General features: G+C 36.9%; 2 protein-coding genes across 2 annotated transcripts in view; both read left to right on the plus strand.

The window, feature by feature from the left end:
• Positions 1–7,187: 7,187 nt before the first annotated feature.
• LOC141548031 (sulfotransferase 1 family member D1-like) overlaps positions 7,188–14,662 on the plus strand; it is a 72,537-nt gene continuing 65,062 nt past the window's right edge. Inside the window, exons 1-2 of the mRNA XM_074276794.1 lie at positions 7,188–7,257; positions 12,620–12,761. The gene's annotated coding sequence lies outside the window, so the exon portion shown is untranslated. The remainder of the gene's footprint in view (positions 7,258–12,619; positions 12,762–14,662) is intronic.
• LOC141548032 (sulfotransferase 1 family member D1-like) overlaps positions 7,198–14,662 on the plus strand; it is a 28,080-nt gene continuing 20,615 nt past the window's right edge. The window contains exons 1-2 of the mRNA XM_074276796.1: positions 7,198–7,257; positions 7,370–7,554. The gene's annotated coding sequence lies outside the window, so the exon portion shown is untranslated. The remainder of the gene's footprint in view (positions 7,258–7,369; positions 7,555–14,662) is intronic.

Raw genomic sequence — 14,662 nt, forward strand, 5'->3', positions numbered from 1 at the left:
GAAAGCTGAAGACGTGGGAAGCAAGACAACAGAGTTAAAAAGAGAACCAGAAAAGTTGAACCCTGACTAACAGGGTTTTCTCAAGAACTTGGGCCACGAAAGGAAGGCAAGATACATAATGATAGGTAGTAGGAAAGATGAATCAATGAAGAGTTTTTTGAGGAGGAGAGAGGCACAGGCATGTTTATAAGCAACGGGAATACAGCCAATGGAAAGGGAGCGATTGAAGAGAGAATGGAGATGACAGAGGAAGGAATCACCTAGAAAAGAAAGGATGGAATGTCTGCTTAGATAGAGGGGTCTGGCTTGGCAAGAAAAGGGACATCTCTTCATGTAATAAAGGAAAGAAGGAGCTAGTGAATGAAGGAAATGAAGTAAAATTAAAGGAGGAAAGAAGTGGGGCTAATGGCCTCAATTTTTGTTTTCATGAGGAATCCTTAACAGAGTTAGAGTTGGGGTTGAAGAGAGTTACTAAGGTTTCAATAACTGTGGAGTTGGATAGGAATAAATAAATGTGTAAAAATAGATAAATAAAATAGGTGCCTGGCTACAGAAAGCATCTGGTTGAGATTATATAACATAAACTTAGGATGGACTCAATGGGGGTTTGTTTGTTTGTTTTTTTATTCAGTAGCAAGTGAACAGGAGTAAATGTTGCAAATGGTTGAAGTAATGCAAGGTTGAAGCTTGGCAAAGCATGCTTTATGATAAGATAAGAGTTAAAAGTGTACCCTTGAATTGGTTCACTGAAAGTTTGAGAGGGAGGAGAGTATAGCTAAAGCTTAGGTCACTCCTGGGGAGCACACTGACATGTGGAGAGATTAAAGGTCACATTGAAAATGAGAGTTGCTCTTCCTGCCTCAGATCTCATCCATCCTCCAGTCAAAACTCATAATTTCTCTGAAGTCCAGGTCTGACCATATGACTCAACCTCCCCATACTACAATCTTTTCCTTCTACCTGTAAGATATAATCTTTATCTCTATCTCTTTGTCTTTCTCTCTGTGTCTTTCTCTGTATGTGTGTGTCTCTCTCTCTGTCTCTGTCTCTGTCTGTCTCTCTCTCTGTCTCTGTCTCTGTCTGTCTCTCTCTCTTCTCCTTATAAATCCCTTCTGATTAATATGTTTTTCTACTTCTCCAGTCTTCTTACACTACAGTGCCTTGCAATTTATCAGCTACAATAGCCTACTCTCTGTCCCTTGAACAAGGTACTACATACCCTGATTCTGTAATGTATAACTGGCTGAACTCCATGGATGGAATACTTTTCCTTTTCTTCACTGCATCCTGACTTCTCAGGATTCCTTTAAATTTCAATCCAATCCCGTCGTGTGAAAAAGAATCTTCCCTGTCTTCCTCAATGCTAATGCTATACATTTAAGATTAAATCCCCCATTTACTTTTTATATAGATACACATCGAGAGAGAGAGACAGAAAAAAAGCAGGGAAGACATATATGAGCTGATGGAAATAGAGTGAGCAGAACTAGGAGAATGGACACTAACAACAATATTGTATGATGATCAAATGGGAATGACTTTGCTATTCTCAGCTATACAACAATCTAAGACAATTCCAAAAGACTAAGGGTGAAAAATGCTATCTGCTCACAAAGGAAGAATGAATGCTAATTGAATTGTTTTCCTTCATGATTCTTTTTTTGGTCATTGTTTTCTTTAGCAAAATGACTAATACAGAAATATTTTATATTACTATACATGTATAATCTATACCGAATTACTTGCCTTCTTAAGGAGGGAGAAGGAGAGAAAGAGAGAGAATTTAGAACTCAAAGAGTGATACCAGGTGGCAAACCACATACAACAGCAAATTGTTTATGTGGTCCCACGTGCACAGTATATACGTTTTGCATAGCCAGTGTGTTTGTTACATAAGTGTTTGAGGGTATAAGAAGGGGAAAGTTTTTGAAATACCCTGTTGTGTCAATTCTGGTAGACATGGATATCTTCAAAAATGAGATGAACCAAACAGTTCCAATAGAGCAGTAATGAATTGAACCAGCTACACCCAGCAAAAGAACTCTGGGAGATGACTGGGAACCATAGAATTCCCAGTCCCTCATTTTTGAGCACCTGCATTTTTGATTTCCATCACAGGCTAATTGTACACTATTTCAAAGTCTGATTCTTTTTGTACATATATTGTATTTAATTTATACTTTAACATATTTAACATGTATTGGTCAACCTGCAATCTGAGGGAGGGGGGAGGGGAAGGAGAGGGAAAATAGGAACAAAAGGTTTGGCAATTGTCAATGCTGTAAAATTACCCATGCATATATCTGGTAAATAAAAAGCCATATAAAAAAAGAGAAATAATCTGTTGTGTCCTGCTTTCTAGAGCCCCCACATTGGGGTCATCAAACTATGCCCTCCTGTTGGAGAAGCGATGAGACAGGACTCCTGAAAATGGTGCGAACATGGAGTTTGTTTATTTCAAGTATTTTCCCGTTTATATAATGTAACAAAAACAACACTGTGCATGTGGGTATGTAATTTGCCACCTTGTATCACTCTCCCACCTGCTATCACTCTGCTTCAATCTCAATACAGGTTGTCACTGCCACCTGAATTCTCAGGAAGGCTGAGAGCTCTTAAGGGAGATGGAGAGCCAAACCAGATATTATTAGTTGGTTCCCTCAACCAGAGTTTCCCCACTGGCTGTGAGACTCTCCATAATCAGACTCCATTTTTCCACCATCCTTGGAAGTCCCGCCTCATCACTTCTCCATTAGGATGGTATATATATATATATTTTTTTTAATTTAATTTTTATTGTATTTTATAATTATAACTTTTTTTTTTGACAGTACATATGCATGGGTAATTTTTTACAACATTATCCCTTGCACTTACTTTTGTTCAGATTTTTTTCCTTCCTCCCCCAACCCCCTCCCCCAGATGGCAGGCAGTCTTATACATGTTAAATATATTACAATATATTCTAGAAACAATATATGTGTGTAGAACCGAATTTCTTGTTGCACTGGAAGAATTGGATTCAGAAGGTAAAATTAACAGTTTACATTAATTTCCCAGTGTTCCTTTTCTGGATGTAGCTGATTCTGTCCATCATTAATCAATTGGAATTGGATTAACTCTTCTCTATGTTGAAGATATAACTTAGGATGGTATATTTTAATTGCCCTAGTGGGGGGCTCTAAATAGCAATGCTACATTTTGTCAATCCAGCTTAGAGGCTCTAGAAAGCGGGACACAATATTTGGTGACAAACGTGGGGCTCTAAGTGAGGTCCCATACAAATCAGCCTGATGGACAGATCAGCTCAGTTTAATGGAGAAGACCCTTGCCTGAATAGCATAAGTATAAAAAATAGGCAAGCAGGAAGTATTGGTAAGGGCTTATCTAGTCACTTTTGTTTTTCATATAAAATGGGGCAAATACTAATAAAAGAGCCTCCCCCATTCCAGGGGAAGTATGAAGCATGCATAAAATAGAGAAATAAGCTTTGTTGATAACTCACAAGTACATCACTGAGTTCCTAAATCTATTAGAGTACATGACTCCTTGGTTCTCTAAGGAAGAAAAATTAAAGCCAGAGATGAGGAAAATAGTGGAAAAGGAACTAATTGGATATTACAAAACTATGGATTCTGATTCAGTTCCTGAGGAAACGTTCCTTATGTGCAATATAATACAATTGGCTGTAAAGAATCCCTTGTTTTAAAACAAGGAAAGATTTTGATGTGGATGGCCAGGCAAGGAAGGGTGAGGAGGATGGTACTGACAACAGCTGGAAGGCATGGCCAATTTAATACCTCAAGCACTGCCTATAAGCCTAAAGAATATGGTGCTTCTCTCTTTGACAGCTCAGTTTTACTTCTGCCTACACCTCAGCATGTGTCCTTAGGATATTTCCCATCTCCTGATCCTCCTCCCTCAACTCTGCCTTTGTGGTTGAGAGGAGGTGGAGTGGGAGCACCACCCATGAAGAAGTTTTACCCACTCCCAATGTGGGTTACATTACAAGAGGCATTAGTTAAAGCTAAGGAGGAAGGACAGGATACAATTATATTGAGAATAGAAGCATATCCTACAATTGAAGAGCTTGACCCTTCTGGTTAAATCAGAAGAAGTTACATTCCTTTTAATCTGGAAATCATTAAAGATCTGAAAAAGGCTTGCACTCTTTATGGGTGTACATCATCTTATGTAAAGATGCTGTGAGAGAATTTGGTTTATGACATTTTAACCCCTAATGACTGGATATCTATGGCAAAATCATGTTTAGTATCTGGACAAAACTTGTTGTGGCTTTCTGAGTATAGTGAACTCTGTAGAATATAAGCCCAATGAAATAGGCAACCTGGAGTTAATATACCAGTCACCTTGAACCATCTAGCAGGTGTAGGTCCTTAATGCAAACACAGATTAATTACCCTTTAGCAGTGTATAATCAAATTGCTTCTGCTACTTCGAAGCATGGGCACCCTCCCAGGGATACAAGATAAAGGGAAAGCCTTCACAAAATTAGCACAAGGACCAAATGAACCTTTTGCTGATTTTGTGGGACATGTGCAGACAGCTATCACATGAACTATTGGTGAAAGTGTTCCAACAGAAGTTATGATAAGACAACTTGCTAGAGAAAATGCTAATGAGGATTATAGAAGAATTGTACTAGGACTAAAAAAGGATGCTCCTTTAGATGAGATCACAACACTGCCATAGTGGGCACAAATATCTTTTAGGCCCAGACTATGATGCAAGCTTTTCAAGATCTGAACAGGGTCTCTTTTGGGTAGGGACTTCTAAAGAGATTCGTCAGTTCTTTCAATGTGGTAAAGAAGGGCATCTGAAAGCTCAATGTAGGCAAATAGATAAAGTGAAAGAATAGTGAAAGAACAAAACCTAAAAGCCCGTGTCCACAATGCAATAAGGGCTGACACAGGGCATCAAAGTATAGAGTAACTCAAGGAAACAAGAAGTGGGGCTCAGCACCAGGGCCCAACAAAAAAAAAACAGGTGGAGCATGATGACAACTGCCCTTACACCCAGAGTCTTTAAAAGGTCAGTACTCCAACATGATCAATCAGCTAAGAAGCAACCTGTTGGGCAAAAGGCATTACAGTTAGGGAGAATCGTGTTGTATGCCATTGGGACTACGGAGATATCTCCTGGAGAGCTGAAACCTGTCCCTGTCTGGCCTATAGACCTCTTGCCTCCACACACAGTCAGCTTGACCATTTCACCTCCTGAGCTTAAAAAAAAGTGTCTATCCATATACTGATTTGGGAAACTGGGGAATGTGTAGCTAATATCCCAGTCACTGGCCAAAGAGTACAGCAACCAACTATATGTCTGGAGTAGGAGGATCACTAGCAACTGAACTTAGTGCTACCCCTTTGAGATGGAAATTTGAAGACATCAAGATGCTCCTGCAAAAATAAGAGAGGAGCAGCCACAGATAACTCTAGAGAACTTCTAAATTTAACTTTCAGTATCAAAAATATTGAAAAAAAAACTGTTTTGATTTTTGATTGAGATACACTGACTCCGGCAGATAGGTTTCATAACCCACCAGCAGGGCAGTGTCCACTATATTTAGATAATCACCAGGTGATGTGGAAAGTTCCAGAAAATTGTGAATGGAAGGATCCAGATAGGTTAACTGCTTGGGGGAGAGGGTTTGCTTGTATCTCAACAGATGGAAAAGGAACCCAATAGGTGCCAACCAGCTGTATCTACCTTCTCAATCAGAGAGAGTTGGAAAAAGAGAAGACCTTCAAAACAAAGGAGAAGACCCAAGAAATATCAGGTGGTTCCATTGATGACTATGCCCACCACTGAAACTCTGGCAGTGAACCCTTTGTGGATAGCAATTGACCCATGAACATCAAAAATAATTCTCAGTGAGACTGATACAGGACTTCAAAACCTGCAGGAATCATTGGACTCCCTGAGATATGATGTGATGAACAATAGATTGGTTTTAGACAATCTCTTGGCTGCTGAAGATGTATGTGTGCTTGTGAATTGATAGGGTTTTTTTTACACCTTCCTTCTGGAACTCATGGAAATCTTTTAGAGTATTTTGCTTATTCATATTGTTTCTTATATTACTATTTGCTGGTATGATATTACAACTTGCCTGTGATTCCTCCCATGGTGATGGATTTAACCACTGCAATATACTTGCTTCCATTAAAACAAAAAAAAAAAAGGATGAGATATAGAGGACCACAGACAGTGGGGAAATTTGGGGTGAGGTATAAGACACTTCAATCCAGAGGGAACCTGCTACCAATGTCTGGTTCTGCTCCCCATATCCTATAAGGGCTCTCACAGTTCCTGAGAAGTCAGGGTGCAATGACAGCCTGTGTTATGATTGAAGCAGAGGAATACCAGGTGGCAAACTACATACAATAGAAAGTTGTTTATGTAGTCCCACATGCACTATATATACTTGGCACATGCCCATTGTTTTTGTTACATAAGGGTATGAGAGTATAAAAAAAGGAAAGTCCTTGAAATAAATGGACCCCATTTTCCCACCATCCTCAGGTGTCCCATCTCATCGCTTCTCCATTAAGAAGGGATATTTTAATCACCCTGGAATGGGGGCTCTAGAAACTAATAGTATGTTTATCACCCCAACTTGAGGGCTCTAGAAATCAGGACACAACAGAGATATAACTGCAACAACAAGCTAATCTGTCAAACTAACATTTGCCAAAATGTGAATGTGATAGGGAGGGTGAAGGGAGAGGAAGGAACAGCATATATGTGATAGTGTTCAGATAATGAGTGCTTTCACAGGGGTCTCATAAAGCTAACATCTTTATGCAAAGGAATGGCCTTAATACAGCCATCCAGTGAGAAAGATGGAAATAGGTCAAGTGCCCACCTGCCTCCTCCTATAACATTGTAAAATACCACAAAGTTCAGGTAGGGTATAATCGACCTGCTGAATTCCTTCTTGGATTTTTTATGCTTTTTTTTTACTTCAACAAGCAGCAAAAAGACTTTGTTAGAATAATAATAATAATAATAACTTGTCCAGTCTTGCTCCTTGGGATTGAAATTTTTTTATTTCTTCCTTGACTCCATGCCCAAGGTTCTGCACTCACCATGGTAAATGAGTCCTCAGCCAATGGGCCCTCCCTATTTTGTGTCCAGGAACTCTTGGTCAACTTTAGATTTTTAACTCCTTACATAGCAGCCACTGCAGAATTTGCACGTTTCTGTTTTCTCTTCCTGGTAAGTCTTTGACAGGTAAGATGGGATATTTATTTTCTTCCTGTTCTGATATTTCCTAATTTGCTTAAAAAATCAGGTCTATGAGCCAAGTCTACCCTTTGATCATTTCTATGTGCTTTTCCTCCAGTCATTTGAGGGTTTTCAAGCAGCTAATAGACATGTCCCAGGAAAACTGTGTTGTCACTTCGAGGTAGATATAAATTGACAACGGAGATCCAGTTATTGAAAATAAAAGTGCAACAGACTGCAACCAGAAGAAAAAGGGAAAGAAGACTAGCTTTTTGGGCAAAGACTGAATACTTGATCCAGAGGGTAAGTCCTTTTATTCTCACCCAAGACTATTTTCATCATATGTTTGTGCTCCTCAAATACCTAAGTTGTCAGACAAAGGACACTGGAGAACACTGTAACACATGTAAAATGTATGGGATTGCCTGTCATCTAGGAGAGGGAGTAAAGGGAGGGAGGGGAAAATTTGGAAAAATGAATACAAGGGATAATGTTATTTTTAAAAATTACTCATGCATATATACTGTCAAAAAAATTATAATTATAAAATTTTAAAAATAAATTAAAAAATAAATAAATAAATAAATAAAAATCAATTAATCCAAAAAAAAAAAAAAAAAAGAAAAAAGAAAAAAAAAAGATAGGAGAGACTTGGGGGTAATTGAAGATAGTAGGGAAGAAACCAATAAATTTGAAAGGAAGATCACTGGTCATTTGGATGGGGAAAATGGGAAGGCATGAGAAGAGGGATTAGTCTTGGCACAAAGAAGTCTCTGAAAACAGGAGAGCCTCAGACATTTGTACCTAGGTGACTCTGGGCAAGTCTATATATGTTTATATAGAGAAAAAGATTGATAAGATGAGAGTAAAACTTGCACTAACTACTATATAGCTGGCTTACTAAATAATAATAGCAAGCCTTTATGAAATGCTTTAAGATTTTCAAAGTGCTTTACAAACTCTATCTCATTTGAGCTTCACAAACACGCTGGAAGGTAAATGCTTTTTTTCATCCCCTTTTACAGATGGGAAAATTAAGAAAGTAGAGTGCTATGGTGGAGGCAGGAAGACCTGAGTTCAAATCACACCTCAGACACTTACTAGCTGGGTGAACTTGGGAAAAGGCTCTTGATTTCTTTCTTCCTAACTATTCTCATTCATAAAATGGAACTAAAAATAGCACCTTCCTCCTAGGGTTGTTATGGAGACTAAAGGAAATTATACTGGCAAATCACTTTGAAGACCTTATAGCATTAAGAAAATTGTAAATACGATTACTGTCATTACTCTAATGTATTAAATTAATAAACAAACATTATTAAGAACTTTCTATACACCAAGCATTGTGCTATATATGAAGGATGCAGATACAAGAATCAAATAATCTATAATGTTAAAGAGCTTGCATTCTGTTGTCAGAAGAAACATACCACCATACATATAAATAGAATCAAAATGAATCCATTGTAATGATTCAGAGGTAAGGGTAGAGGAGGAAGGACCAATAATCAGAGAAATCCAGAAACAGGAATGACCTTGACCTTGTTCTAACACAGTTTATTAGCTATGTGATCCTGGGCAAGTCACTTAAACCTGTTTGACGCAATTTCCTCAACTGTAAAATAAGCCACTACTAGGTAGGAATATCAAAAGAGATTTTTAAAAAAGAATGGATAAGACCTCTATGTACAAAAATATTTTAGCAGCTCTCTTCTCAGGGCAAAAAATTGGAAATTAAGGACATGTCCATAAATTGGGGGATGGCTGAATTAGTTGTATATGTGATTGTCATAGAATATTATTTTTCTATGGGAAATTATGAGTAGGATGCTCTCAGAAAAAAAAAAATTTGGAAAGTCTTCCATGAACTCAAGCAAAGTAAAAGGTATTGTATACAAAGTAATAGCAATGTTCTGGGATAAACAACTGTAAATGATTTTGCTATTCTCAGCAATAAATGATCCATGACTATTCTGAAGAACTTATGATAAAAACTATCAATACTCAGAGAATCTGATTTTATCTAAATACAGATTGAAGCATACTGTGTGTGTGTGTATCTCTATGTATGTATCTCTCTTGTTTTTTCTTCTGTATCTCCTTCTTTCTCTTTCTCTCCTTGTCTCTCTCTTTCAATTTTATTCGTCCTGAAGGTTTTTAATTAGGGTGGAAGGCCTATGTTTTCTTTCACAACATGACTTATGGAAATGTTTTGCATGTCTTCGCCTGTGGTTTCTTAATGGGAACAGAGTAGGGATAAAGAAGAGAATCTGGAACTAAAAAGTGGGGAAAAAAGCAAATGCAAACTATTGTAAAAATTGTAACTGGGGGAAAATATTAACTAAATAACTAAATTTTAAAAATCATCTATAAGGGTTTCATCATGGCTCCAAGGCTTGGTTGGTAAAACAAGCAACTCACACAAAAAGGGAACTTCACGCAGCTAAACCAACTCATGGTGTCCTCAATATAAATTCTCCTTGAATATTCTTCCCCTGCTATAGCTAACTACAATCCCCATAAGTATATCATTTTGTTCCAGCTGAGAACTGACCCACAATTACTGGTTTTGCCCTCAAGTCATATTCAGCCATTCAAAGATCAGTCTGTAGAGAAACAACAGGCAGAACATTAGATAAAATGTTTGACCAAGAAGCTTTAGGAAAACATTCAATTCCTTTCTTGTTTATTTTAGCAGAAGTTAGTTGGTGTCTTCCACAATTCCAAGCCAAAAAGGCCAAGGATTATAGAGAAAATATGATAAGCACTAGGGCCAAGAAGAGTCAACATGGAGGTCATTGTTCCCTCAAGGTATTTACCAGGGAACACAAGGATCCCTAACCTCTGGATCATTAAAAAGACTAAGGAAGTGGAGTCAGGACTGCAATTGCTTAGATATGGCATTTTGGAGGCCAGCTTGAGAACTTGGATGGAGAGCTCCCTAACTCTGGACTAAGAATGTATAGAGTACTTGAAGAGTAGTAGAGTAATATGATTAGAAAAGGCAGTCACCATATGAATGATTTATGAGAGAGATCCAGAGAGTAAGTGGCTTGGAGAGTGCCATTGAAGATCTGGGGAAGGAAGCGATAACTAGTAGCTGTGTTTCCTCAATCTAAGGAGGATTACTGGGAGAAAGGAATAAAGTTTAAGGTTGAGAAATGGGTTTCTGCTGCATGCAGTAGAAAAAAAAAAGAATTATAGAAGACTATAAAATCTCATTCTGTCTATACAAATTCTAAATCATGAGTTTCTTCATACTCTCTTTTCTGATTTCTTCAGTTTTCATTTAGAAAAAAATTGATTTCTTTGAGAGATAATCTAAGACATACAATATGCATAATTGCAACAGGACATTCCTTTTCTGGTGATTCCACTTCTTGTTGTATAGTCTTCATGACCCCAAATGAGGTTTTCTTGGAAAAGATAACTGGAGCAGTTTCTGGTACAATGTCCAGTTGCCTGAGATATATCTTGCCACTGGTCCCACATGGCTCCAGAGGAAAAAGTCAGGCTGGTGATTTTGCACAGGATTCCTTCACGTCAATTCAGTTCACTTACTTATCACAACATTACCTTCCTAATGTCATTGCCCTCTTCAATAACAAAAGACAGATGAACAATGGCTAGAATGATCTGCCATTTTCTTCTCCAATTCATTTCACAGATGAAAAAACTGAAGCAAACAGAATTAAGTGACTTGCCCAGGACACAGCTATTAAATATTTGCAGCCAGATTTGAATACAGGTCTAAACCTCCTTGCCTAGTTCTTCAATCTGTAAGATGAGATGGGAAAGAATATGGTAAACCAATCCAGTATTTTTGGGGAAACCAATTTATGGTAAACCAATCCAGTATTTTTCTGACCACATCAGTGTGATCACAAAGAGTGACACAATACTGAAAAATGGTTGAACAACAGTAACTTCCTGACTCTAGGCCTGGTACTTTAACTACAGTTATCAATGTAATTCCTTCTCCCCTTGAATTACATCTATTTTATACAGCCATATTGCTGATTTCAATTAAGTTCTAATGGGTTTCAGTTTTAGATGAATTGATATTATATCCTTAGTCTGTACTACTAATCATAAGACCATAGAAGAAACCTTAAAGATTGTTTGTTCAGTTCCCTCTCTTTACAGATGAGAAAACAGAGGCAAAAAGAGCTTTAAGTGACTTGTCCATTTTCACATATATATAATATGTGTCAAAGAAAATATTTAATTCCAGGGCCTCTGGCTCCAAAGCCAATCAATACTTTCCACACTGTACCAGGATATCTATTATTAAGTATGTTTTTAAAGTGATTTAAAAGTAGTGTTGGGCATAGTGAAATGGAAATTAGGGGTAGTTTTCCTACCACATGTCAAACAACAAAGCAGATCTTAAAATACAACAACAAAGTAAGCACCAAGAGGTACTAGAACATATCTGAAAGAATCCTCCCTAAAGTAAATAACAGAGAAAAATATAACTGACCAGTTAGCTATTCAGACAATAAACAAATATTAAGTATATATTGTGTGCCCTATAGGTCTGAATTAGTATCAAAAAAGAAACATGTAAGTCACTATAAGTATTCAAATTCACACTATTTGAAGTTAGAATTATTTAAAATATGATTATTTCCTCCAGTTCAATGGAAATATGCAGAGGGAATAAAAATAATGTTACTATTACACAGAATTCATTATTCACCCTAATCAGAAACAGTGACTAAATAAATGTGTTAATTAGTTTATTACTATTTTAGCCAAAGCTAACATATACCATTGAAAATATTTTAATAATTGACAACTGACTGAATTTTTTTCATTCCCTTGTTTTTGCTCTCACTTGTTTTTCCTAACAAGATCTCTGAACTTAAATTATAACCCTGCAATTAAATTAATAAAAAGGGATCCATTTCTAGGACCTCATTTTGTCAAAATCTGTTTGAAGATTGAAAAGGAAAACAGAACCATACAGCCCAGCATTATGCAATTTTCATGGATGCAAAATTAAGTATTTAAATCACTATTTGCTTTTATAAGCATATCTAAGCTTTTATGTACATAAAGGAGAATATGGTATAAATGTTGTCTGACCTTTATAATTACGCTGAATCATGCTATATTAATCAATCAACAAAAATTTGTATGCCAGCTGGAATGTTCTCTTCTCTAAATTATAATCGTTTCTCTAGGAGCAGATTTCTTGGGGAGCTTCTGAAGGCAGCCTTGGCTTCAGTTCAGTTTCAATAATCACCTCAAATGCAGTCAGGAGTTAAAGTCCAGATTCTTTATTGTGTCCTTCAAAATCCTAAATCTTTTCCTGGGCCTGGTTAGGTTTCTTAGAGGCCTATCTCTCTCCTTGGTTCCCAAGAGCTCTTGTCCAAATGTCTCTAGCCAGCACAAAGGGGGAAGTGGGAATGACTCTTTACTCCTCCTCCCAGAGAGTGGGCTTGTGGATGGGCTTGTGAATCTCCCAGAAGTCAATCCTAGTTGTGAATCTCCTGGAAGTCCATGTTCTTTTTTTCCCATCATCTTTTTTTTTAATTGTATAATTATAATTTTTTGACAGTACATATGCATGCGTAATTTTTTTTACATTATCCCTTGTATTCACTTTTCCAAATTTTCCCCTCCCTCCCTCTAATACCTCCCCTAGATGACAGGTCATCCCATATATAATAAATGTGTTACATTATATCCTAGATACAATATATGTGTGTAAAACCAAATTTCTTGTTGCACGGTAAGAATTGGATTCCGAAGATATAAGTAACCTGGGTAGAAAGACAATAGTGCAAACATTTTACACTCCCTTCCCAGTGTTCTGTCTCTGGGTGTAGCTGTTTCTATCCATCATTGATCAACTGGAACTGAATTGAATTTTCTCTATATTGAATATAACCACTTCAATTAGAATAAATTTTCATACAGTATTGTTGTTGAAGTGTATAGTGATCTCCTGGTTCTGCTCATTTCACTCAGCATCAGTTCATGTAAGTCTCTCCAAGCCTTTCAGTATTCATCCTGCTGGTCATTTCTTACAGCGCAATAATATTCCATAACATTCATATACCATAATTTATCCAACCATTCTCCAATTGATGGGCATCCATTCATTTTCCAGTTTCTAGCCACTATGAAAAGAGCTGCCACAAACATTTTGGCAAATACAGGTCCCTTTCCCTTCTTTAGTATTTCTTTGGGATCTAAATCCAGTAGTAGCACTGCTGGATCAAAGAGCATGCTCAATTTGATAACTTCTTAGGCATAGTTCCAAATTGCTCTCCAGAATGGCTGGATTCTTCCACAAGCCCTCGAAAAATGCATCAGTGTCCCGGTTTTCCCACATCCCCTCCAACATTCATCATTATCTTTTCCTGTCATCTTAGTCGATCTGACAGGTGTGTAGTGGTATCTCAGAGTTGTCTTAATTTGCATTTCTCTGATCAATAGTGATCTAGAACACTCTTTCATATGAGGGGAAATAGTTTCAATTTCATCATCTGAAATTGTCTGTTCATATCCTTTGACCATTTATCAATTGGAGAATGGTTTGATTTCTTATAAATTAGAGTCAATTCTCTATATATTTTGGAAATGAGGCCTTTATCAGAACCTTTAACCATAAAATTATTTTCCCAATTTGTTACTTCCCTTCTAATCTTCTTTACATTAGTTTTGTTTGTACAAAAGCTTTTCAATTTGATGTAATCAAAATCTTCAATTTTGTGATCAATAATGATCTATAGTTCTCCTTTGATCATAAATTCCTTCCTCCTCCACAAGACTGAGAGATAGAGTATCCTCTGTTCCTCTAATCTATTTATGATCTCATTCTTTCTGCCTAAATCATGGACCCATTTTGGTCTTATCTTGGTATATGGTGTTAAGTGTGGGTCCATATATAATTTCCAGTTTTCTCAACAGTTTTTTTCAAATAATGTATTCTTATCCCAAAAGTTGGTATCTTTGGGTTTGTCAAACACTAGATTGCTATAGTTGTACCCTATTTTGTCCTGTGTACCTAATCTGTTCCACTGATCAAATAGTCCATTTTTTAGCCAATATGGTTTTGGTGACTGCTGCTTTATAATATAGCTTTAGATCAGGTACAGCTAGACCACCTTCATCTGACTTTTTTTTTTCATTAAAATTCTCAACCTTTTATTCTTCCATATGAATTTTGTTGTTATTTTTTCTAGGTCATTAAAATAGTTTCTTGGGAGGCTGATTGGTATAGCACTAAATAAATAGATTAGTTTGGGGAGTATTGTCATCTTTATTATATTCGCTCGGCCTATCCACAAGCACTGGATGTCTTTCCAATTATTTAAATCTGATTTATTTTTGTGGCAAGTGTTTTATAATTTTGCTCATATAATTCCTGACTTTTCTTTGATAGATGGATTCCCAA

Source organism: Sminthopsis crassicaudata, chromosome 6 (assembly GCF_048593235.1).
Source record: "Sminthopsis crassicaudata isolate SCR6 chromosome 6, ASM4859323v1, whole genome shotgun sequence".
Taxonomy (NCBI): Eukaryota; Metazoa; Chordata; class Mammalia; order Dasyuromorphia; family Dasyuridae; genus Sminthopsis; species Sminthopsis crassicaudata.